The sequence below is a fragment of the Oryctolagus cuniculus genome, chromosome 13 (assembly GCF_964237555.1).
Source record: "Oryctolagus cuniculus chromosome 13, mOryCun1.1, whole genome shotgun sequence".
Lineage (NCBI taxonomy): Eukaryota > Metazoa > Chordata > Mammalia > Lagomorpha > Leporidae > Oryctolagus > Oryctolagus cuniculus.
This window is the reverse complement of record NC_091444.1, coordinates 25,401,602-25,426,590: the sequence shown is the minus strand read 5'-3', so window position 1 is coordinate 25,426,590 and position 24,989 is coordinate 25,401,602. Positions and strand designations below refer to the sequence as shown.

At 44.7% G+C, this 24,989-nt stretch overlaps 1 protein-coding gene across 8 annotated transcripts in view; it reads right to left on the bottom strand.

Moving 5' to 3' along the window:
• Positions 1–24,989, bottom strand: part of HHAT (hedgehog acyltransferase) — a 305,572-nt gene that overhangs the window by 49,914 nt on the left and 230,669 nt on the right. The gene's annotated exons all lie outside the window — the stretch shown is intronic.

The window sequence follows — 24,989 nt, the reverse complement described above, 5'->3', positions numbered from 1 at the left end:
GACCCAACAGCAGCAGTCTATGCTACTGGTGACGAACAGGAAGGACCGAACAAGAGAACTCTGCCCACCCCACCGTGAACCACTGGCAGCTGCACTAGAAGCCTTGGTCAGTGTCCTTGTAAAGTAGGAAAACGAATCTGTGATACCTCTGTTCCTCTCCTGCCAGCCCAGGGTCTGCTCCATATGCTCACACCCAGTTGTCCCCATGCATCTCCCATCTGCCATTCCCTCCTCCAGCACCATGCTGGAGCAAGCTTTTACTGTCACCAGGGTGGCCTCAAGGGCACACTGCAGAGGAGGCACCGACTGAGCTGCCCGCAGGGACAAGAGTATTCTAGAAAGCTCTCTGAGGATGCTGCCACACCCCTGCCTAGAGGCCCCCAGACGAGATGACCTCTGATCTCCCCCTGCTCCAGGAGGCCGCCACCAGCACGCACACACGCACAGGCGCTGTCAGACAGCAGCAGACATGCAGCCACACCTAGTGTACAGATGGTAATGAGAGCAAAACGGGGCGGAAGCAGGCTGCTGTTCTGCACTCCTGCCCTCTGAGACCAGGAGACATTCCTCTCCCAGCTTCCCCTGACAGCTCTGGGCATGATTGACTCAATTAGCAGCGACTTGGGAGGCAGAGTGAGACAAAGCTGGGGCGTTGGGAAGAAAGTCTTGAATAATAAGTCAAATAAATATGAATTGCCTTAATTGGCATAAATGTGTCCCATTGATTCTCTCCAGGTACAGCAGCCACTGGTAGCACATTTGATTTCTTTTCTCAATGAGTACTTTTCAGCTATCTGCAAGGCAGAAAGACAGGGAGAAAGAGTTCAAAATCTTCCATCCACTTGTTCACTCCCTTAAATGCCCACGACAGCCAAGGCTGGGCCAGGCTGAAGCCAGGAGCCCAGGACTCCACCCAAGTACCTAAGCCATCCTCTACTGCCTCCCAGGATGCATTGTAGGAAGCAGAGGGGCGAGGACTCGAACCAGCATTCCAATATGAGATGTGGGCCTTGCAAGTCATGGCTTAAACTGCCATGCCACAATGTCCACCCCCACACTTGATGTCTAAGGGACTCAATGGGTCAGATACTTTGCCACTTCTGTTCCAACCCCAGTCTCTCCCACCCCCATGTCCTACAAGGAGCCCCGAAAGGCCAGTGTGGGCTTTCCTTCGTTAACATCGGCTACAGAGGACACACAGCTTGGTGAAGCTCAAAGTGGTTCTCCTTTTACGGGAAATGACTACAGTTTTCAAATAATCAACAGAGACACGCCGAGAGAGGAAGGCTGTCTTTCCGAGGGGTTGCTAAGCAGGCCTGGCACTGTTACCTGGTCTAGGGAAAGGCCAGGCCACAGGAGGCCGAGGTGGGGACAATGGGCACAGCAAGGGAGGAGGGAAGGGAGGGCGAGTGTGGCCTCGTGCTTTGCTCCTCCAGAGCTCCCTGGGATCCTGTGAGTACCCCAGTACCTCTCAGCCACAGCACTCAATAAATCCCTATTTCTCCTTGGGGGGAAAAAACAGTCAAAATGACTGCAACTACTGAGGCTTTCATCTGGAGACAACAGGGGGGACATCCAAAATCTGGAACCGCTGACTCCTATTCAATCTCTAGAAAGTTTTCTCTTAATAAACATGGATGTTAAAGAAGCAGGGTAAGCGGGTGGAAGACAAAATACATCATGTTCAAGGAAATCCAAAAACCTAATTTTTAACCCTCAGAGCCCTATCCTTTGTGAAAGCTAGCCATGCCAACGAGCAATGAAATGGACGGGGCACTGCTTTTCATTGTGAATCAAAGGGAGGACAGAATGCTGTGTCTCTGGTTAGTCCTCAGGAGAGCAGCACAGGCATCCTCCTGCATCCACGGGCACGTGGTCCAAGACCCCCAGTGGCAGGTGCCTGAAACCCCAGGCACAGAACCCTACGTAGTAGGTTTTCTCCTGGACATACACACCTGTGATAAAGCTTAACTTATAAACTGGACACAGAGATGAACAACTAATGATCAATAGAACCCCTGGAACAAGACGCTGTGACAACAGTTCTGTGGAACACCTTGTACTCATCCACCTTCTAGGGATGACCCAACGCCTGTGTGATGAGCTGCAGTGTCGTGACTGCCCTAGGCTCTGTTGTGGCATTGGGCTACTGCACGAGGGCCACCTGGACATCAGGACAGCTCCTCTAGTGAGCACGTCGTGTCCTCGGTGTGGATACACTGGACAGAGCAGTGGTCCACAGCCCTGGCAGGATGGAGTGGGGCTGTGTGAGATCTCATCACACCACTCAGAAAAACATGCAGTGTATACCTTATGGATTGTTTATTTCTGGAATTTTCCAGGTGATGTTTTTGAACCCAAGTTGACCGTGGGTGACTGGATAGAGCAGGACTACAGTAATTAACAGCCAAAGGGATGCGAGTCTTGGCTGCAACCTGCCTCGTGCTGGGCTCCCTAAGCACAGCATGGAAGGTGGCAGTTTTACCCTAGGGATCTGTCTCTACCTTGGGGACCACCTGGCCACAGCCAGGGCTTTACAGGAACTCTGGAGGGGTCCTAGGAGGAAAGTGCCCTTTGCACCAGGCTGGAGGGCACATGAACTCAAATCAGCCAGCCCCATCAATCAATAAGACTTCTCAAAGGCCCCCTTTGCAAGATGTTTTTTCTGTACTCTCTCCCCAGACGCCCAATGCAATTACCCCTTTCGCAATGAGGCTGCTCGTGTGGGAGAACCATGCTGCAAGCTATGCCCCACCTTCCCGGCTCAGGGGCTTGGCAAGAGAACTCAGGGTGAAGACATGGAAACTAACTGCAGGAAATACCAGAGTCCAGGGAAGAACCACCAGATAGGAAAATGAAAACTGCCTATCCACACAGATCATGCAAAAAATGATTGATAAACAGAATCCCAACCTCATTATCACCGATTTATCAGGATCGAAAGCGGCTCAGGTCTGGCTGTGGTCGCCTCCTGAGGATAGATGGGTCTATGGCAATCTGATACCGCAGCAGCACCCGGGCGGGAGTGGCACCACTGCCCAGGGGTGTTTGGAAAGTTGCTGGGCATTTCTGGTAGTCTCAGTAATGCAGGGGCATTGCGGAGTGGGGGCAGGGGGAGCAGGGGCCGCGATAACAAACGCACTGCGTGGCACAGGACAGGACTGTCCCTCCCCAAAGGTCAACGGGTAGCGTGTCTCCTCCCACCTTTATCATGGAGCAGAGTGGCTGCTGGGTCTGTGGGGGCAGCGGGGACAATGCCAGAGCCCGGCCCCCTTCCCCGCGGGGCAGGAAAGCCACCTCCAGGAACCCCCACAGAGCAAGGTCCCTTCTCCCCAACTCCACGGCCCGGCTTTCAATTTGAGAATGAGGAGGAGCTGCCTGTGCCCTAGACAGGCAAGGGGCAGTCGCCAGCTCCAAGCCTCCTCACCCACTACCCTTGATACTCAGAGGAAAGAGGAAGAACGGGAGGCTGGGCACTTGGAGACTCTCTCTGCCCCGTGCAGGGGGGATGGGCTCTGCCCTTGGCCTGGGGGCTGGGGCAGTTTCTCTCCACTCCAGCACCGACATCACCTGCTCTTACAGGTCCAAGGCCAGGTATGGGACTTTGGGCCTGGATAGAGCAAGCTGCTCAGAACACACAGACATGCGGCTCTGGGACTCTGCCTGTGACGGAGGAACAGCTGGGACCTGGGAATGTCACAGCAGCCTAGCGGTGGCTTTAGGCTTCCCTCTGTGACACTGCCTCCCGCAGGCACGGAATGTAACGGAAGCCAGTGAAACTTTGCAGCGAAAGGACACTTCCATCAGAGGAGCTTGTACCTCCTCCTAGGAGGTGTCCTCGGTTCCCGTTTATTCCCATCTCCATGGCAACTCCTCCCTCGATTCCAGTTAACATCCTGTCCCTGGAAATCATGAGATCGGCTGGGGCAGAGCAGCCGGGGCCTGAGGGTGTGGGCTGGGGAATCTGGGTCAGAGTGGAGACAGGGAGGCAGATGGTGCAGTGGGGCTGGAGGCTCAAACTTGGAGGGCTCCCGGCTCATCCACAGAGGAGCTGCACGAGGGGCCGCGATGGGAGGAGGGGGACAGGCTGAGCATCTAGGAGGGGGCAGATGGCTGGGGGAACGGCTGCTGGAAACCGTGACAAAGGCTTGGCAAGGGGGGGCCCGATGCTGTTTATTTTTAAGTGGGGGAGAAGCTAAAAACAGAAACTGGGTGGGTTTGAGCAGCTGGACACAGTTCTTCCATATAATCACTGAAGCTTTTCATTTTCTAATAAAAATGCTAACGGGAGGGTAAGAGGAGAGGAACCAGGAAGCAGCAAAGGAGGTGGGCACACCACATGGCTGTTGTGATGAGGCTGAAGAGAACAACCAAACCCATTCCAGCTCCTGGGAAAGAGAGTGGTGGCCAGACGGGAGCCGTCAAGGTCAGGGAGACTCGGATCCCAAGGTCATTCCAGGTCCGCCTGGCCCTCCTCCATACCAACCACTAGCACACCATTCCCCGGCTACTTCCCGAAACACGTGGGCCATTTTCAGTGGGAAGTCTGTGTCCCAGTCTCCCATGCGGGTGCAGGGGCCCAAGAGCCGACTGACCCACGCACAAAATTTCCCCCCATGCCCAAATAAGTTACAGAATCTTCCTGGGTTCCTCAATGTTCCATTCATCCTATATTCAGCCCAAAGGAATACATGGAGACACTCGAAAGCAATGCCGCCTTCTTTCTATGACGTGTACAGTCCCTGATTTATTATGGATTGACTTAGGATTTTTCTACTTGACTGCAGTGTGAAGGCAACATGCATTGAGTAGAAGCCATATGCTGGGTTTTGAAGTTTGGTCTTCCCCTGGACTGGTGATGGTCAGAACAATCCTTTCACATGATGCTGGGCAGAGCAGAGACCCAGCTCCCAGATCAGTACCACCCTACTCTCACTCCACCATGCACTATGTCACTAAGCTTGAATCTTCAGCATGTTAGGTGTCCTGAATGTATTTTCAACTTACGACATTTTCAACTTAAAATGGGTTGGGGGGTGCAAACCCCATCGTGAGCGGAGGAGCATCTGTTCAGAGCTTTAAGAACTATCTGATGAAGGCAGTTAGGCTTTTCAATCTCTGCGACTGAGAGCCAAGAAATGTGTGCCCTTATGACACAACCAGCGATGAAGGAAAAACCAGTTTTGCTTGACCGGACGATTTGCCAGCCTCCAAGTTTGCACAGAGAACTGCACTGACCATGATTTAGCACCCAAATCCACGTGAGATATAAAGGTATTTCACAGCCCTTTCTAACAACGAAGGAACAGACCGGCTCTCAGCCCGGAGACCTTGAGCCATGGTTCAGGCGCCAGGTCCTGCTCACAGCACTGCCTCCCCCGCATTCTTCCCCTTCCACTGCCAGTCCCACCTCCAGTCTGCACGGCTCTGCTCTGGATTTCACAGTCCTCGGCTTTTCCTCTGTAGTTCATCAAGCATGTCCTGTCTCTCACTATGCACAATACTTCACTGCCTGCTTCTTCACTGCTTAGAGTAAAATGCAAATGGGGAGGAAGGTGTTTTAAATTGGATTCCATTTCCCTTTCCAATTATAACCCCCACTCCTGTTTACACAGCTCTGTTTGCTCCCCACAGACCTGGCCTGGACTTCCACACCCCTGGGCCTTTGCACGGCTGTTCTCTCCAATTTCGCCCTCCTCCTCCTTGATTTAAGCGTTAGTATAGTATCAGCAACAAACCACCGCTTTGGACCAGCGCAACATGGGCAGGAAAGCCACCAGGAAGGTCCTGGCTTTCTACCTTTAAATTGTGTTGCCCAGGGCAGGATTAGGTTCTTCATCCACCCAGTTCATGGTTAATATTTGATAAACGTTAAGTCCTTCTAACCCTGGCAAGTGGCAGTCACACATTTGTACGTTTCTGGGATAGAGAGCATCAACATATACACTTGGGATAACTACAATTTGTGACACCAAAAACTTCACTGTGTGGGGAACATCACTAATAAAGTAAAAAAAAAAATTTCATATTTTACACATAAGAAAGTTGCAGGGCAGAGAGCTTAAGACACTGACCTCCGATTATATATACTGTAAGTACAGAGAAGGGATTCACAAGTTTCACCAGGTTTGTATCTTCACTCGTACCACAGCCGTGAAGCAGTGCGCAATCTTCTCCTCTGAATTGAAACTTTTAAGGTCTTTGCCTCTGTGGTGTCAGCTACAAAGCAGATTTTCAAGAAATGTGGGTCCAACAAATACTTACTACATGTGTTCTGCTTACAGTGGTTGGTAGACACCAACCAAGTGTCAATTTCAGGAGCTCACTATTTTCAAGAACACACAGCATGGCCGGCGCTGCGGCTCAATAAGATAAGCCTCCATCTGCGGCGCCGGCACACCAGGTTCTAGTCCCGGTCGGGGCACCGGATTCTGTCCCGGTTGCCCCTCTTCTAGGCCACTCTCTGCTGTGGCCCAGAAGTGCAGTGGAGGATGGCCCAAGTTCTTGGGCCCTGCACCCGCATAGGAGACCAGGAGAAGCAGCTGGCTCCTGGCTTCGGATCAGCGCGGTGCGCGGGCCACAGCACGCCACCTGCGGCGGCCATTGGAGGGTGAACCAATAGCAAAGGAAGACCTTTCTCTGTCTCTCTCTCTCACTGTCCACTCTGTCAAAAAAAAAAAAAAAAAAAAAGCTGACAGTAATATTGGAATATTAAAAAGTAAGTGGTGGGCCAGCGCCGTGGCTCACTTGGTTAATCCTCCGCCTGCAGTGCCAGCATCCCATATGGGCGCCGGGTTCTAGTCCCAGTTGCTCCTCTTCCAGTCCAGCTCTCTGCTGTGGCCCAAGAGGGCAGTGGAGGATGGCCCAAGTGCTTGGGCCCCTGCACCAGCTTCAGATTGGCACAGCACTGGCTGTAGCAGCCATTTGGGGAGTGAAGCAACGGAAGGAAGACCTTTCTCTCTGTCTCTCTCATTGTCTATAACTCTACCTGTCAAATAAATAAATTAAAAAAAAAAAGTAAGTGGTATCCATAGGTGCAGTAAGAGGCCCACCCTACCCCCCAGAAAATGACTTCAAACAGAACAAAAGAATTTAGGATATCACAATAAAATCAATAGGACCTAAGTAGGCTGGGGACATATTGGTCAAAGCATACAAGGTTTAAGTTAGGAAACAAGTTCAAGAGATGACTTTTTGTTCTCTGATATAGCTTCAACTTGACTTTTTGTTCTCCAATATAGTTCAACTTGGTGACTATAGCCTATAACAATATATTGCATTCTTTAAAATCACTAAGAAAGATTTTATGTGAGATTTCTAAGTGATTTTAAAATGAGATTTCTCACTACAGAAAACAGTATGTGTGGTAATGGATGTTAAGTAGCTCAGTTTAGTCATCTCAAAAAGTAAAAATATTAGAAAATAATCATGTTTCACATAATAAGTATATAAAATTTTTATTTTTCAATTTTTCACTGAAATTACAAAACACTGCTTGGAAAACATAATAAAAAGACATCCCATGTTCATGGATTGGAGGATTTAATATTGTTTAAATGATAACATTACCCCAAGTTATTTATAAATTTGAGGCAATCCCAATAATATTCTTCACAGAAATGGAAAAACCTCTTAAAATTCATATGAATTCTCAAAGGATCCCAAACTGCCAAAACAATCTTATAAAAGAAAAAGTTTGGAAGACTCAAACTTTCTGATTTCAAATTTATCATACAGTTAAAATAATCAAAACAAAATGGTACTGGTATACAAATAGACCAAAAAAATATATATATGCCCAATGGAATATAAAAGACATGCCAACCAAAAACTCTCATAGTTGACTTTGAACAAGGATAAATGATTTCTAAGAAGAATGCCAAGAGAATTTAATGAGGAAAGAATAATCTTTTTAACAAGAGAAAATCCACAAGCACAATAATAAACTTGAACCCTTACCTTGCACTATGTACAAAAATTAACTCAGAAAGAGATCAAACATCTAAACACACAAACTAAAACCATCAAATACTTAAGAGAACACAGGGGAAATCTTCATGACATTGGATTTGCAATAATTTTTTGATATGACACCAATAACACAAACAGCAAAAGTAAAAATAGCTAAATTGGACTTTGTCAAAATTAAAAACTTTAGTGCATTTAACAACAATATCAACAGAATCAAAAGACAATTCAGGAAAGGGGAAAAAAGTTTGTAATCACATACCCATAAGGGATTAATATCCAGAATGTATAAAGAACTTCTACAATTCAACAGAAAACCCAAATGACCCAATTAAAAAGTGGGCAGAAAGCTTTAATAAGCATTTATCCAAAGAAGAAGCTATATCGGAGAACAAAAAGTACAAAAAAGATGCTCAACATTCATATTAATCATAAGAGAAATATAAATCAAAATGAGAAGCTGTCACTTCTAAGATGGCCCCAATTAAAAAAATAGAAAACGAATGTGACTAAGAACGTGGAAAAACTGGAATATTTGTGCATTGCTGGTAAGACTGTAAAATGGTGAAGCCACTATGGAAAATAGTGTAGCAGTTGGACTCCTAGCCTCCAAGACTTTAAGAAATAAATTTCTATTCTGTATAAATTGTCCACTAGTCTCAGGTATTTGGTTCCAATAGCACATACAAGCTAAGATAATGTTGACCCTATCCAAATTAAGCTGAACTTGAGTGAAAATCTGATAAATTCCAATGAAAATATCACAGAAAGTTTTGGGGAACTTCAGTTATAAGATTTATATGAAAAGTTAGCATACAAAAATAATCAATGCAGTTCTGAAAAAGAACCAGAGGGGCAGCAGCTTTCTCTACCAGGAATCATGACATATTCTAAAACTCTAGTAATTAAAACAGAAATAATCAACTCCATCAATTCAACAGATCAGAGAGCTAAAAAATGAACCAATGTATATATTGAAATTTACAATATATGAAAGATTTACAATCTTTCATTTCAGTAGGGGAAGAATTGGGCATTCAACCAAATTTTTTTTTAAGTTTTTTTTACTTATTTGAAAAGCAGAGTTACAGAGAGGAGGAGGAGGAGAGACACAGACAAAGATCTTCCATCCACTAGTTCACTCCCTAAGTGGTCGCAACAGCTGGGGCTGTGCCAGGCCAAAGCCAGGAGCCCGGAGCTCTTTTGGGTCTCCCATGTGGATGCCATGGCCCAAGAACTTGGATCATTCTCTGCTGCCTTTTCCAGGCTATCAGCAGGGAGCTGGATCAGAGGTGGAACAGCTAGGACTTGAGCCATTGCCCATGTGGGATGCTAGTGTACCAGGCGGAGCCTTAACCTGCTTTGCCACAATGCCAGCCCCCCCAAAAACAATTTTAAAATGTAGAAACAATTCTTAGCTGTGGGTCTTATAAAGACAGACAGTAGTCTAGATTTGGTTCATGGGCCACAGTTTGATAACTCCTGCCCCATTCCATCCCTGATACCTTCCTTAATGAAACATTTGCACATATATGCAAAGAAGTTTAAATTTTAATCTTCATTGCAGCTGCATTTGCAAAATAAAACATCTAGATGCAACCTAAATTTTCAGCAAGGGAACGACTAATATGCAAATCTGTGTATTTACATAGAAACCTCTTCTCAATCCATCAGTGAGGAGGAAACTTTAGAATATTTATGTGTTTCTTAAAACAGACACTAGAGTAGTAAAGAAACAGGCTACACTACAAACCACTCACAAAGGTTTCCCCTTGGGAGGAAGGAAAGGGTGAAGGTACGTTCACTGGAGGGTAGGGACTGAAGAGGCCTTCAGCCTTATCTACATATTTAAAAAAAAATTAAAAAGGAAATCTAGGAATCTTTCCACTAGATGACCTTAGACCTGCGACTTCCCTGAGCATAAAGAGTCAAGGCACACGGGTCCCACCCAAGTTACGGCCCACCTCTCAAGGCAACACCCAGGTCTCTCAAGAATACTAAATAAGCCTAAGATATGACAGCTACGGCCGAAGCTGTATCCTGTTCAACAGCAAAACCAACTTGGGGCAAGGACTGCCTTTTAAGTAATCTTGATATTTAAAGATCTAACATTGAGAAACACATAAAACATTCCAAAATGATTCACCAAGTGATAGCATAGAAAACTCTTCCAGGGACATTCATTTAAACACAACAGGTTAGACATCTCTGCCCCCTTCGTGTTCCCTATGAAAACAAGAATAAACATTTGAAAAAAGTATGTAACCACAAACAAGGAATAGAAGAGAACAGCAAGTGAGCAAAGTCAATTCATTCTTATCAGACAGCAGGTGGAGGAATTAGCAGATCTGACACCTGAATGCTAAATACCAAAGAGAAAAAAGTCATTCACACACCAGAATCCCATGTCTCAGGCATACTGGTACCATATGCTACAGATGCTAAGAATAAGTCAAAGGAAAAACAGGGAGAGTAGTTGAAAGTCTGAGTCATGAACATATAGACCTTTGGGTTTTCCTCCTCCTCCTGCACTCAATAATGAAGTGTTTTCCAAGGATAAATTTCATCAGCAACAAAACCTATACTGAAATTTCAGAATACTAAAGGTATTGACATAAAAGTTTCTAAGAAAACAGATTACACACAACAAAAAAAGATCAAAAATGAAATTCCCCAATAGTAAAACTAAAATCTAAAAAAAAAAAACAAAAACAAAAACAAAAACAAAACCCAAGTTCCCAGGAGAAATTACTTTCAACCTGAAATTCAACAGCCAATCAAGTGTGAGTGTAAAACATACATGGAAACATGAGGACTCAAAAACAAATTTATCCTTGATACTTCTTTAAGAAAGCTACTAAAGGATTTGCTCCACCAAATCAATGGAGAGAGGAACAAAACGACCTGGCACGTAAGAGAGAGAGACACAGGAGAGAGAAAAAGGAAAGTTTCAGGTCAACGGCTGAACAGCAGACCTGAAGAACAGTGAGGGGCTGGTATTGTGGCACAGTGGCTTAAGCGTCCACCTAAATGTGTTGGAATCCCATATGGCTGCTGGTTCTAGTCCTGGCTGCTCCTGTTCTGATCCAGCTCTCTGCTGTGGCCTGGGAAAGCAGTGGGAGATAGCCCAAGTCCCTGAGTCCCTGCACCCATGTGGGAGACCTGGAAGAAGCTTCTGGCTTCAGACTGGCTCAGGCCCAGCTATTGCAGCCATCTGGGGAATGAACCAGCAGATGGAAGACTTCTAGACTTTGTCTCTCTGCCTCTGCCTCTCTCCATAACTAGATCTTTCAAATACATAAATTAAAATCTTAAAAGAAAAAAAACAGTTATCCAGGTGGAAAAGAGGATGTTTGGGCTTAAGAGAGTGTCTCCAGGAAAAGCAAGCATTCACAGGTCACTACAAATATCTGACCTTGTGGAAATCTAAGGGATTTTTTTAATTCTAGAGGGATTTTTGAAAGAAGTAGTGATAGTACAACGAATCAAGCAAAAACCACAAAGCAATGGTTAACCTGAATGAGCAAAAAGTTATATAAGGGAAATGTCATTAATATACAATAGAGCTTCAAAAAGTTCATGGAAATGGAATTCAAAGTTTATTTTGGTGCAAAAATGGTCCAACCTCATGCATAGTCTCTTCGTAATACATAATTTAAGTGAACTTTTCTGAAGACCCCTCATATTAACTGGTTTGGCAATGAGCCACACTTACATGATAACCATCATGTGCACACTAAGTGTTGAATCTAACTGTATTAGGAAGGGAAATAAGGAGTAGGTCCAAGGTGCTAAAACCTCATATAGAAAGCACCAGTATTTACAAGTCATAAGTGAATAAATAGTATTGTAAACATAGACTTTGAAGAAAACACCAGAAACAACCAAGAGAAATGGAAGTTGTTGTTGTTGGGCAGAGAGACCCAGAAGTGGAAAGGATGGAGGCTGCTCTTTCACATAGGGACTTAAAAAGTTCATAGAAAAGTACAATAAAGCCGGCACCGCGGCTCACTAGGCTAATCCTCCACCTGCGGCACCGGCACACCAGGTTCTAGTCCCGGTCGGGGCGCTGGATTCTGTCCCAGTTGCCCTCTTCCTGTCCAGCTCTCTGCTCTGGCCCGGGAGTGCAGTGGAGGATGGCCCAAGTGCTTGGGCCCTGCACCCGCGTGGGAGACCAGGAGAAGCACCTGGCTCCTGGCTTCAGATCAGCACAATGCACCGGCCGTGGCGGCCATTGGAGGGTGAACCAATGGTAAAAGGAAGACCTTTCTCTCTGTCTCTCTCTCACTGTATACTCTGCCTGTCAAAAAAATTTTAAAAAGAAAAAAGAAAAAAAAAAGAAAAAAAGTGCAATAAAACTTAAGTTTATTTTGATGCAAACATGTTGAAATCCATGCAGTTTTTTTCAATGATATGAAATTATATTTTCCATGATCCTTAAGACCCATTTGTATTTATTTTTTAATGAAATCTTGGGGTAATATTTGACTTTTTAAAAAATTTTGCTAACATATTTAATTTACATTATAGTCAAAGGCGTGATGCTCTACTAAATGAAGAGTCCAACAAATAAAAAGTAAAAAGACTGTAGTTCAGTTCAAAGTTCTACTTTCTGGGTTTCAGTTTTTTTCTCACAGTAAATGAGGATAATGATAAAGCTTACCTGTAAGGCTACTATGAAAATCACAAAAGACAATGTGTACAATGGCCCTGCGAATTTCTCCAATTCACTTGGGCCAACTTTTCAGAAGTGTTCTTCATAAACAAGTTGGGTGGGGCCGCAATTAAAACCCAAGCCGCTCAGGAGTGGAGTGCTGGAAAGTCAATTAACCTCACGCCCAAAATACATAAGCTGCAAGGAGACGTGAACACGGGACGTGGAGACGTGCTCTAAGGGGCTCATCAGGGGAGACCCCTCTCGTGCGACCAGGCGGAAGTTCCTGAGAGCCGGCTGCACTGACTCCCTCCCTGCATTAACCAACTGTGTGTTCTGGATACATTACTGACCCTCCCCCACCTCCAGTTTCCTCCTCTGCAGAATTGGAAGCAGCAACGCCTGCCCTGAGGGGCTGCTGGGATGTTAGATAAACTGCAAAGATGAAGGAGCCTTCTGGGGCACCCGGCGCAGTTTCTTGTTTGGAAAAGGATGACTGCAACAGCCCCACCTGAGTTTGCTCCGAGAACGTCAGTTCCACTTCTGAATTCCTAGCGATAAGCAAACATCCGGGGTCAGCCAGCAGCACCTCCCGGGGGTGAGGCCGTGTTCACCTTTGTCAAGAGCCTTTCCCGAGACCATAACACAGAATACGCGCAGAAAAATCCATAGTGTTCGACACTATAACTGAGCATAAACAACACAGTGTGTATCAGAAATGATTCTACCAGAAAGGGTTGACCAACATTAACAAATTAGTGTCTGACCTTTCATAAAATATTTTTTTGAGATTTTATGTATTTGAGAGAGACAGAACGGAGAGGAGAGGAGAGGAGAGGAGAGGAGAGGAGAGGAGAGGAGAGGAGGGGGAGAAGGGGGAGAGGAGGGGGAGAAGGGGGAGAAGGGGGAGAGGATAGAGAGAAGCAAGAGTGGGGCAAGAGAGGTGAGAGAGAAGGGAGAGAGGAGGGAGGAGGGAAAGAGGAGAGAGACAGGAGGGAGAGAGGAGGAGAGGGGGAGAGAGAGAGAGGGAAACGCAGGGGGAGAAAGAGAGGGAAACGCAAGGGGAGGGAGAGAGGGTGGGAGGGAGAGAGGAGGAGAGGGGAGAGAGTGAGGGAGACGGAAGGAAACAGAAGGAGAGGGGGAGAGGGAGGGAGGGAGGGTGGGCGGGCGGGCGGGCAAGAGAGAGCGAGAGAGAGATGGTTCATCTGCAGGTTTTTTCCCCAAATGGCTGCAATGGCCAGCGCTGGGTCAGCCTGAAGCCAGGAGCCTTCCATGTAGATCTCCCTGGCTGGTGGGGGCCCAAGCACTTAGCCATCCTCAGCTGCTTTCCTGGACTAATTAGCAGGGAGCTGGATCACAAGCAGACAGCCAGGTCTTGAACCGGCACTCTGATATGGAATGACAGCAAGGCAAGCAGCAGCTTAACCTGCTATACCACAATGCTGGCCGCTATTATTATGTCTATCATTCTTTACTTTCACCTAATACATCAAGGATCTATTTCCTCACAATAAATTTAGTTTACACTGTTGCGTTCAAAAGCATCATAGTTGACTTGACAGAGATCCTGTATCTTCCACGCTACACTCTTTCCAGCCACCCTCAGTGGAGGCAATGGTGGCTCCAGCAGGTAGCCCAGAGAAACATAGGGTTGAGATCTGAGCAAAGAATCGGGTGTTTCAATACATGTTGGCAATCCCAAGCACATTGATAATAACGCAGCTCATCTCAAACAAGGCCAGCAGCTGCTCAGTTTTCTTTTTTAAGCAGAGTTTATTTCTAGGTCTTGGAAAAAATGTGAAAAGCTGTAGAAAAATTTTATTTTAGATGTCCTGAACATCTCTGGCTTCTCAGAGCTTTAAAAAATGAACACACACTCTGCACATACAGTCACAGCACATATATACATATCTCGGTTCACAGTGTAAGAATATATCCCACCAAGAATGCGCATATTATTTTGAGAAGAAGCAAAAGAGCTATTTCCTCCCTCTCTCCATAACAGGAACACTGCAGCTCAAACTCTGCCACCTCCAGTGGGTAATTTGAATTTTCTGGGCAGTAAAGACCCAGATTTGGAAACACATGTCCCAAGCTTCACAAGTACATTGGACGACTTTTCCTAGTTCCTAAGTTCATCTGTTCGGCACCACACTGTGACTGTAGGGCCCTCCACTCATCTGTGCTTTCGAAGCAGAATCCAGGTCTTCTCAGATAAAGACTCAAATTCCACAAACCACCTAGGAAAGCCAAGTTCAACCATCATCATTTAAGCCATGGGTCTCACCTTTGGCTTAGCACTGCTTTCCTGAGATTATGGTTGCTCAGGTGAAGGTTTGTGTCACGCACTTAGCGGGAGGAAGCAACAAGAATTCCATGATACTGGCAAATGACAAAAGCGGGACACCTGCCCTGCTCCAACCTGAGCTGGGCAGGGGGAAAGGCAGCTGACCCCCAAGAGCTGGCCAGGCCTGGGGCTCACGTCTGTGAATAACTGAAAACAGACACTTTTGAAACCTTCTCTCTTCCAAGTAGCAGACTCAAAAACAGAAAGTTAAAAAGAACTTTGAGGACAGGTGTTATGGTGCAATGGGCTAAGCCACCACTTGGGACAACCTGCATGCCGTATCGGTGGGCTGGTTCAAGTCCTGGCTTCTCCACTTCTGATCCAGCTTCACGCTGACGCATGGGAAGCATCAGACAATGGCATGAGTACTTGGGTTCTTGCCACCCACAGGGGAGACCCAGGTGGAGTTCCTGGTTCCTAGCTTCAGTCTGGCCCAGCCCCAGCTGTTGCAAGCATTTGAGAGGAAGGAAGATCTTTGCTCTCTTCTCTTCCTCTCTCTCTCTCTCTCCCTTCCTCCCTCCCTCTCCCTCGCTTTGCCTTTCAAATAACAAAACTTTGGTGCTTTTGCCATCCTAAACATACTTGGACTAAGAGGTCAATTATTTTCAGAATTCTACCTCTTAGACCAGAAAGGTTAAGACTTGGCCTTCAGACCCCCAGAGAGAAGAAAATGTGTAACCAGAATTTCCTGCCTTGCTAATGATCCGTAGGAGTGGGAGCTGACGGGGTGGGGTGCCAACAGGTCATAATCCAGCGAGGAACACACTGTTCATAACAGCCTGTGTTGCTTTGTGCAGACCAAGAAGGCTGGGTGAGTGCTAACAAGCTGGCACAACAGGGTGATTTGACATATGGGATTAATATGTTAATTTAAAGCTCTCCTGTTTGGTTAAGTGGCTTGCAGTTCTAGATTTCTAAGCAATGCACTCCAACGCCTTTATATGAGGACCATTTGGCCTTTCTAACCTCCTGAGCTGGGCACAGCACGCTCAGGCCAGACTTCAGGCTGCGTGTGCACCATCCTCCCACCGGAATGGCAGTCTTCTCCTGACTGACCTAGCCAAATCCTGCTCTAAATTCTTCAAGAGCCAACTCAAGACCCAGCTCTTGGCCAAGCCATTTCCAAAAGCTTAGCTTGCACCAACCACCACCCTCACGAGGCTGCCTCGAAGCCCCATTCTGGTCACTCTGCAGGCAACTCCTTCCTCTGATCCCCAAGTGGTCCACACATGCTCCACCTCTCCAAGCAAATCACGTCCTCCTAGGGCAGGGAGGAGGACTCCCATGCTCCTCCCTGTCAGGACCTGACAAGGACACCTAAGTGTCCTTTGGCCTCTCCTTCCTTGGCCTGTGAGCAGCGTGTTACCACCACTGCCCAAATGACACCTTCCCAGGAAAGGCCCAATTTTCTTGGTTTCTATGAAGTCAAACTCTAGATTCTCCCCCCATTCCTGGGCCCTTCATCCTCCAGCCAACTTCTGAATCTTTGTGTTCTGCAGAATTGGCCCCAGTTGCCTTTTCTCTTTGTCCACACCAGTGTTGCACTCTTTTTCTACAAGGCTTCAGATGTCACAGCTCCACAATGTCATGCGCATGCTCCCAGATTTCTCTGTCTGACCTGGACCCGAGTAATGTCCAGGAAGGCAAGGCCCATCAGCATGATGTTGATGAAGACAAGTTCACCTTTCCTACAGATCACTTAGCTCTTCACAAAGAGAAGCTCCCATTCCATTGTACTAGTGCCTCTTTTTTTCTAAAACAGTCACCATAAAGATGATCACCCTCATGGAGGCCAGGCAAGATGCCTTCATTCACGGAGGAAACGGACTGCCAATAGGCTGCAGAGTTGCACACTGATCGTTGCACACTGATAAACCACCTGAATTAAAATACTGGAGGAGGATACAAAAAAAGATTAAGGGGGAGGGATTACATTTTCTTCAGCTTAGAGTTCTCCAGTGCTCTACAAAGTATTTCTCACATAGGATACTGATTTTTTGTTTTAAAAAATGAAAGGCCAGGTAGACTATGCCGAGGTGGACTTAATCTCTATTTGTTGAAATGAATCCGAGTGGTGGAGGAATACAAGGCCATGAGCCATTGTCAAGCAGCACAACTCTTTGCAGACAAGTCTGCTTTATGTTCCCTCTGGAACTAGCTGGGGCTCTGACAACCCACTCCTGGTGGAAAGGTTTTCTGATTGAATCAGGCAGCATTAGTCCATTTTCTCTTACTATAATGAAATACCTGAGGCCGGGTACCTTATGAATAAAAGATGCTTATTCTGGCTCATGGTTGTTGTCCAAGGTTGAGGGCCCACATCCGGTGAGGGCATTCCTGCTGGCAGAGTTCTGGGGTGCCACAGGGGATCACAAGGCAAGAGACAGGGAACCTACTTGTGTAAATCCTCTGGACTCTCTTCTAATAAAGCCACCAGTGTTCGGTTATGGGAATATACCCTGCTGACCCAATCTAAACCTAACCACTTCCTGCAGGTCCACCTCGAAACACCACACTTGGACTAAGCTTCTACCCTCTTGATACCTCACAACAAGGATTAAATTTCAACTCATGAACCCTTGAATTACATATCCAAACCATAGCACAGGCCAACTGACATGTGTCTTACCCACTGGTACGTTAGGATTCTATAGAATTAAGTAATCATATCATAGTTTGGATTACATGGACCATTTTATAATTAATCATCCTCTTAAGCTGACCTCACACCCACATGTTCAAAATCAAACTGATTAATATCAACTCAAGAAGAAATATCACAGAGTCACCGTCTTTGGGTTATTTCTGACATCAGAATATCAAATCCCTTCCATGACCATTAGACTGACCCTTGGTGGTTTTCACTGGAGGCATGTTTCCTCAATTAAATCTATAAACAGAAATTTTACTGCTTCAGCAAGGATATAAATCTGCAAACAGGGCACTCTGGGGGCAAAGAAGAGGGAACAAAGGCTGGGAGAAGAGAATATACTTAAATTATTCAATGAAATGGAAGAAAGTGATGAGAGTATGCTATGGTTTGAACATGATTTGACTCTTTAACTCAGACAGGAAACCCCAATGTCATAAGTTAATTGCACTTAGTGGGGGGTGGGGGTGGGGTGGAAACTTAATCCAATCATGATGGTTAGGAGGTGGGTCTAAGAGGAGGTCCTCAGTCACTGGGAGCTTACTCTCAGAAGTAGGTCTCACAGAGTTGGTTCTGAGGGGTGAGTTTAGGCCGAATCTTTCTCTCCACTTCCTGACTCACCTGGTGACCCTTCTTCTTCTTGAGATCCACCACTGCCATCCACCACCCACCCCAAAGATCAAATCAATGGTGCCACCCAAACTTGGAGTTGAACTCCCAGAACTGTGAGCTCAATAAACGTTTCCTCTATAGTTTATAGAATTACTTTCCTCAGGTATTATATTACAATGATGAAAAGATGACTAATCCACGGTGGGTGAATTGTTTGAGACATGGATTCTTCTTTGTGTAGGACTCGCTGACAAGTAGGCTGAAGATGTCTTCCTTCCAAGGAACGATAAAATTGGGAATTGGCAAGCAGGGCTGTCACTCTATTGATCCTTCAAAACAGTTCACTTATTAAACGATTTCAATGCCAAACACAAATGGTAGCTCCCTGCAGAGTATTTGTATAGAGAAAAAGCATGTTGCTTCAGCAGTAACTCTTCTACGGCCAACCAGTTCGGGTGCTTTATGAAAGTGCCTTTTGTTAGCTCCCTACAGTTCTGTGCCTCAGTGAGTCACAACCAATAATCCCCCCTCTCATAAAGCAGCAGGGTACCAGGAAAGCAAATGCCTCCCTACTCCTTTCTTTGCATGTATGTGAAAAGAAAGTATATATAGAGCATTGAGCATTAACAGCATTTTCCATCACTAGACCTATTAGTATCTACACTGCTACAAAATAATCTCTCAGCACAATGCTCAATAATTCCCAGCCACAGTAAGTTCTTCCAGTATTCAATCAATATATTTTATCAGCTGCAGAAGCCTATTTGCTCTAGTACTTCCCTGAGTGAAGTCAGAAAATATTCATTGTTCCTTTCACTCAACAAAACACTATGCCAGGCACTATATGGTGTTGAAGATACAGCATCTCTGACCTCGTGAGGCTTACAGATCAATGAGAGAATTAAATAAGCTATTACACAAACCATTCTCCTACAGCTGTGATAACAACAGAAGAGAATATATACCAGTTGCCTAAAATGAATTACCAAATGGATCCACATTGAGTGTAAAAGGTCAACAAAGGGTTCCCAAAGAAAGTATTTTTCGAGCTGAAATCTGACGGATGAGAAGGGAAGAGGGAAGGAGAGTGAGTATCCCAATAGACTGAAGGACCTGTGTAGGGGACTGAGGCTGGAGAGGCCAGATGTAGAACAGAAGGATCAACAGAGACAGAGAAGCCAAGAGCAGGAGGAGAGGGGAGGGGTATCCAGATCAAGATTAGACAGAACCTCTCGGGTGATATATCACAGACTCGGTCCTAAGGAAATGGGAGGGCCCTACAGGATTTTAAAGAGGTGTTTATTGAGAAACATCTGTGAGTACAAGGTATACAAGGATTTGAGTTGAAGGGAGCAAAAGCAGAAGTAGGGAATGAATTAGAAGCTATGTGGTGGACCAGGCAAGAAATGAGAGCAGCTTGGATTAGGATGGTATCATGGCAATGGAAACAGCCTACTTAGAAGGTAGACTATAGAATTTTATAGGTGAACTCTATGGGCAGGGGAGATACTAAGGATAACTAAATGGCTTTGGCCTTGAGTCACATGGATGATGGTGCTAGAGGGAGAGGAGCTAGCTGGAATTCCGGGAGATGGGAGCACATGAGCTGAGGACTGCACACGCGGTGTCTGGAAAACCTGTGAGACATGCAAGTCAAGAAGTTCAACAGCTAGTTGGATACATGAAGCACCATACCATTAACAGAGATGATTCTAAATTATAGTAGAGCCCAACACACTACCTTGTTTAGAAGTTGTCTAGAAAGGGTATGGTCCAGAAACGCACTTTCCTAAATGACAGCCATAAGCTGCATGGAGGTTACCTAGGTTTAAATGGATTAACATTAAATAAATTACAAATTCAGTGACACTAGCCACATTTAAGTGCTCCGTGTGGCTAGTGGCTGATCTACTGAACCACGTAGCAGATGTTTCTATCATATCAGGAAGCTCTATTGGCCAGTCCTATTCTAGAAGTTCAGAGGACTTGCTGTTTACAATACTCCAATCAGTCCTCCATAAAATGTTCAGCTGTCAGTCAACCAGCACCAAGACACGGACTGCTACTGTGTTTTCAGACTGAGACGAGGCCTCAAGGTAGCAGGCAGAGAAAATACGGCAAAGGAAGGAACAGCAACCCTCACGACTCAGGTATTGTCAATCCAGCTTCCACACACACGAGAGATAAATGCCATGGAGAAAGGATGCAAAGGGTCATTGTACTTGGCAATCTGACTAGGCCAGTGTGCTCACACATATGGTTAAGCATTGCTTAGGCATGTCTGACGGGGCTTCTGGATGAGGTTTATGCTTGAGTCAGTAGCCTGAGAAAAGGAGATCACCATCTGCAGTGTAGGAGGGCCTCAACCAAGCCACTAAAGGCCTGAAGAGCATAAAAGCCTGGAAAATCACCTTTCTCTTTGCTTATCTGTCAACACAGGATACAGATAGTGATGGAACCTGACCTTATACTCAAGGAGTACGTCATCAAACTGCCACAACTACCTACAAGTGACATAAAAACAGTTTTCTTAATGTTCTTGTTCAACAGATGTGTAAACCAAACATCATATTTACAATATGTAAGAAAAATATTTCAACAAAAACTGCATATCAAAAATTGCTGTGTGGCTGGCGCCACGGCTCACTAGGCTAATCCTCTGCCTTGCGGCGGCGGCACACCGGGTTCTAGTCCCGGTCGGGGCGCCGGATTCTGTCCCGGTTGCCCCTCTTCCAGGCCAGCTCTCTGCTGTGGCCCGGGAAGGCAGTGGAGGATGGCCCAAGTGCTTGGGCCCTGCACCCCATGGGAGACCAGGAGAAGCACCTGGCTCCTGGCTTCGGATCAGCGCAGTGCGCTGGCCGCAGTGCGCCAGCCGCGGCGGCCATTGAAGGGTGAACCAACGGCAAAAGGAAGACATTTCTCTCTGCCTCTCTCTCTCTCACTATCCACTCTGCCTGTCAAAAAAAAAAAAAAATTGCTGTGCACCTAGGTATCTGAATTGTAGATGAAGGACTAAATGACATAAACATATAAGCGTCCTAGACTACACTAAAATGGCGCAGGGCGGGCAGACAAGTACTTCATCCTGGGAGTAAATATATTTGCTGCTGTGGCTTATTTGAAACAAAAAATAAGACAACCATAAACTGTACAACTCAGTTAGGTTACACTTTTTAATATTGCAGATTGTTAAAATTTATCAATAGCATAAATTATGCCTCAAATACCACAAAGTAGTGGTTAACAGTAAGTTCAAGGTTAATGTTAAGCCCTTCATGAAACAACACAGAAATCAATTACCAGGCTTCAGACTAGGCTGAAAGAACCCTCTGGGAGCTTGTGTTGTGGTGTAGCAGGTAAACCCACCACTTGCAACCCATTCTTCCATATGGGCACCAGTTCAAGTCCTGGCTGCTCCATGTCTGATCCAGCTCCCTGCTAATGGCCTGAGAAAAGCAATGGACTGCTTGGTCCCCTGCCACCTACATAGGAGACCTGGATGAAGCCTCTAGCTTCAGCCTGGCCTACCCTGGCTGTTGGGGCCATCTGCAGAGTGAACCAGTGGATGGAAGACATTCATTCATTCATACTCTCTAATGCTTTCAAATAAATAAATATTTTAAAATGGAAAGGAAATCAAAAGGATACAAATTGGAAAGGAGGAAGTAAAATTATCCCTATTTGCAGACAACATGAAACCAAAAGTCCCTACTATATATAGAGAAACCAAAAGACTTCACTAAGAGACTATTGGAACTTATAAGAGTGTTTGGTAAAATTGCTGGATATAAAACCAACACACAAAAATCAATAGCTGCTGTATACACAGGCAATGCCATGGATGAGAAAGAACTGGTAAGATCAGTACAATTCATAATAGCTACAAAAATATTTAAATACCTTGGAATAAATTTAACCAAGGATGTGAAAGATCTCTAAAATGAAAATTATAAAAAATTAAAGATATAAATAGAAGACACACAAAAAATGGATAATTCTTCCATATTCAAGAATTGGAAGAATTAGTATCATCAAAATGTCCACATTACCCAAAGCAATATACAGATTCAATGTGACCAATCAAAATGACAATGACATTCTTTTCAAATCTAAAAAAAAATGATGCTAAAATTCATATGGAAACACAAAAGACTGCAAATAGATAAAGCAATTTAAACAACAAAAATAAACCTGGAAGCATCACAATACCAGATTTCAAGATATACTATAGGGCAGTAATAATCAAAACAGCCTGGTACTAGAACAAAAATAGACATGTAGACCAATGGAACATGATAAAAACCCCAGAAATTAATCCCTGCATCTACAACCAACTAATCTTTGACAAACTAAAATCAATCCCTGGAGAAAAGGAAAGTGTCTTCAACAAATGGTGCTGGGAAAACTGGATCTCCATGCTCCGAAGTACGAAATTACACCCCCTACCTTACACCATATACAAAAACCATTTCTAAATGGATCATGGATCTAAATCTACAACCTGATGTTATCAAATTACTAGAGGGTAACATTGGAGAAACTTTGTAAGACATTGGTATAGGTAAAGTCTTCTTGGAAAAAGACCCCAGAAGCACAGACAATAATACAAAAATAGACAAATGGGATTATATCAGGCTAAGAAGCTTCTGCACTGCAAAGGAAACACTCAACAAAATAGGAACTGACAGAATGGAAGAAAATATTTGTAAACTATGCAACTGATAAAGGATTAATATCTAGAATCTATAAAGAGCTCAAGAAACTCAACAACAAAACAATCTAGTCAAGAAATGGGCAAAGGACATGAACAGGCATGTTTGAGTTAGAAATGTGCTGGGGATTCCAATACAACTCCATCAAGATTGCATGTACCAATGCCATCTCACTAGTCCAAGTCATCAATTTCAGTTCACAATTGATCACACTGATAGGTCTAAGAGTCAAAGGGATCACATAAACAAGACTAGTGCCTGCGAATACTAACTGATAGCATAAAAAAGGGAGAGAACGATCCAACATGGGAAGTGGGATACACAGCAGACTCATAGAATGGCAGATGTCCTAAACAGCACTCTGGCCTCAGAATCAGCCCTTAAGGCATTCGGATATGGCTGAAGAGCCCATGAGAGTATTTTAGGCATGGAAAGCCAAGACACTCTGGGAAAAAAAAAAAATAAAACACAACAACAACTAAATGAAAGATCTCTGAGTGAGATCCCAGTAGAAAGAACGGGCCATCAAAGAAGGAGGTACCTTTTTCTGAAGGGAGGAGAGAACTTCCACTTTGACTATGACCTTGTCTAAGTAAGATCGAAGTCAGCGAACTCAAGAGGCTTCCATAGCCTTGGAAACTCATGACTAGAGCTTAGGGAGATTTCTGACACCATAAACAAGAGTGTCAAATTGTTAAGTCAACAACAGGAGTCACTGTGTACTTACTCCTCATGTGGGATCTCTGTACTTAATGTGTTGTCCAATGGGAATTAATGTTATAACTAGTACTCAAACACTATTTTACACTTTATGTTCTGTGTGGGTGCAAACTGATGAAATCTTTACTTAATATATACTAAATCGATCTTCTGTATATAAAGATATTTGAAACTGAATCTTAATGTGAATGGAATGGGAGAGGGAGCGGGAGATGGGAGGGGTGCGGGTGGGAGGGAAGTTATGGGGGGGAAAAGCCATTGTAATCCATAAACTGTAGTTTGGAAAATTATATTTACTAAATAAAAGTTTAAAAACAAAAAAAAAATCAAATGGCCAACAGACACATGAAAAAATGCTCAGGATCACTAGCCATCAGGGAAATGGATCAAAACCCCAATGAGGTTTCACCTCATCCCAGTTATAATGACTATCATTCAAATATCAAAAAACAATAAATTCTGGAAAGATGTGGGGGAAAAGCTATCCTAATGCACTGTTAGTGGGAATGTAAACTAGTACTACAATTATGGAAGCCAGTATGGAAATTCCTCAAAAATCTGAAAATAAGTCTGTCATATGACCAAACCATCCCACTCCCAGGAATTTACCCAAAGGCAATGAAATCATCATATGAATGAGTTATCTGTACTCCCATGTTTACTGCTGCTCAATTCACAATAGCTAAGATATGGAATCAACCCAGATGTCCATAAATTGATAACTGGGTAAAAAAATGTGAAATGTAGTATATATACACTATGGAATACCACTCAGATATAAAGAATGAAGTCCTGTCTCTAGAAAAAAAAATGGACGCAACTGGAAATCATTATGTTTAGTGAAATAAGTCAGTCCCCAAAAGACAAATATCATGTTTTCCCTGATTTGTCATAACTAATATACAGAATACAAAAGATGTAATATATATGTGTGAAAATGACAGCTTGAGATACGGTTTTTGTTTATAAACCCTTTATATACCTTTGAGGAACAGTGGTTTTTCTACTTACTGCTTGTTGAATACTTGATTTAGTAGAGGGTTAAGTTTGTGATTATAAAATAACCTGAAAATTTGTCATTGTAAAAATTAAAACATAAGAAAGGAAGGAAAAGGGAAAGTGGGAGCATGGGTCAGAGGGAAGGTAGCATGGGAAGCATCATTATGCTCTTAAAATTATATATATGAGACACATGAAATTTGTTCACCTTATATAAATTTAAAATTTTTCTTAAATGGAAGGGAGAGGAGTGGAGGGAAGGGAAGGAGGAGGGAGAGGAGAAGGGGGGGGAGGTGATGGTCCCATTTTCAGATAACGTTGGGCCTT